The sequence below is a fragment of the Vigna unguiculata genome, chromosome 10 (genome assembly GCF_037176805.1).
Source record: "Vigna unguiculata cultivar grain cowpea cultivar isolate G323 ecotype 2 chromosome 10, ASM3717680v1, whole genome shotgun sequence".
NCBI classification, from domain to species: domain Eukaryota; kingdom Viridiplantae; phylum Streptophyta; class Magnoliopsida; order Fabales; family Fabaceae; genus Vigna; species Vigna unguiculata.
Window position 1 is genome coordinate 44,996,359 of NC_140801.1, and position 2,181 is coordinate 44,998,539.

The 2,181-nt window shown below is 31.6% G+C and overlaps 1 pseudogene; it reads right to left on the bottom strand.

The window, feature by feature from the left end:
* Window positions 1-724: 724 nt before the first annotated feature.
* On the bottom strand, window positions 725-1,576 carry LOC146883313 (uncharacterized; annotated as a pseudogene).
* Window positions 1,577-2,181: the final 605 nt, after the last annotated feature.

Consider the following 2,181-nt stretch of genomic DNA (forward strand, 5'->3'; position numbering starts at 1 on the left):
AAAACTTGTATTCTCTGCAAATTCAAATGAAATATAATAAGTAATACAATAAATGACAAAATCAACTTAATATACTAAGTACAGAATAAAATAATAATTATCACCATCTTCTGTATGATCACTATCATCGTCATCCTTATTCTCATTAGTATGTGGAGATGATAAAGATTGATGAGAAGATGATGCCACACATCCTAAATATTGCATTAAAGCTATTACTTGATTTTTTGTCTCAGTGAACTCTTTTCTCATTTCTATTTTATCTTTTCTTTGTTTTTGCAACTCTCTTTTCATTTCTACCTTTTCTTCTTCTTATCTTTGTAATGATTCATTTAATGCTTGAATCTGACTTCTTAAAGCATCAACTTCCTCAAGATGTAATTGTTGACTTGAGGTTGAAATAAACATTCTACCCATAAATCCAAGACCAAATATCCTTCCCCTTTTCTTACCAACTGAGTCAATCCATATATCCCAATCAGATGGATATTCATGAATGGATTGTTCACCATCACTAGCATTCTCCATATGGCTTTGAGATGTTAACTCACTTTTCCTTTGTTCAAATTTGTTCTGCAAATAAAAAGTACTTAATGAAAACAAAGAAATCAAGAACTCAATAAAAACAAAGTAAACAATTGAAAACTTACAAAGGCCAATTTTGCATGAAGACCAACCCAACTTTGGTCCTTTTTTCTTCGATGCGTACGACAATAAAACTCAGTTAAGGATGGATTTGCTCCTTTCTCCTCCTTCTATAATTGATAAAGAAATGCAATCACTTATATGGAACATCTTTATATTTTTTCATGCATTCATTGTGTGCTTTATATCGAGGCTTTCTACAAAACTTGCATTCTTTCAAAGTACTATCCTCTTTGCAATACAACATACACTTATTAATGCAACAATCTATTTTTATTCTTGATAAACCAAGCCCTGCTACAATTTTCTTTGTTTCTTTAAAATTAGAAGGAATGACATTATCAGGGTGGTTTGACTCTTTCAGAAATTTCATCACATCATTGAAGCAAGCTTGTGGCATATTATGTTTGGATTTTATACTCAACATCGTAATAGCAGCAGACAACTCTGAAGTATTCTTACATCCTGGCCACAATGGTTGTTGAGCTGAATTTAACATTTCATAAAATTTGGTAGCTTCCATATTTGGAAGTTCCTCTTCATTTTGTATAAAATATTGCTCCTGGTTAAAACCAACAACATCAAACACCATATCTTGATGTCTATTAACATCTTGAGAACCTTATTGTTGATTACTACCTAACATGGAATGCATATCAACATTAGTGTGTTGAATTCTCTCTCCATGGCATGTCCAACACCAATATCCAGGTATAAATCCTTTTCAAAGAATGTGAACATTTACTTCATCTGGAATTAAAAATCTCTCATTTTTACATTCCTTGCATGGACATCTTATTTTTCCTTCACTCAAATTTGGTTGTCGACAAGCAAAAGCCATAAACTCTTCAAGGCCACTTAAAAACTCATTTGTGTATGCCTCTCGACCAGGAAGAAGCCTATTATACATCCATTCTCGATGTGTAGACATTTCCATTCTTAGCTTCACAAAAGCCTAGATAACATGAATCGACAAACTATAAAAGATAGCATTTCACTAGTGAATATTGTAAGTTGTTTGAAGGTGATCTACACAAAAAACCTATTAACACAATAATAACTTTCTCTTAAAAAGTGGAAAGTTATATTTGATTGGGAAGATAGAGTGTATACGCATCAACTCTAGTTGTATCATAAATGATGATTTTTTGTATACAAAAATAATTAGAAAAACACATATCTTAAAATTCAAAGAAATATGTTTAGGGAAATTGCTAACATTGTAGTAGAGCAGCCAAATTTTCTAAAATAGATTTGGTTCACAAAGTTACATATTCCAGATTATCTAGCAATAGCAACAGAAATAGAGTAAAGTGTTGATATTGTACCTTGAAACCCTTATTTCCAAACAGTACTAGAGTATGCCAATAAGGATTTCAGAAAAAAAGAAAAAAGAATAAAGCATCAACTCACTCGTGTACAGTTGATTTCTACAAACACCCCAGTTCCTTCAATCACCAAGTATATTCCCAACTTCCTGCAATAAAACACATAATTATCTTCATGTTAAGCACACTACAACAAACAATTATCTTC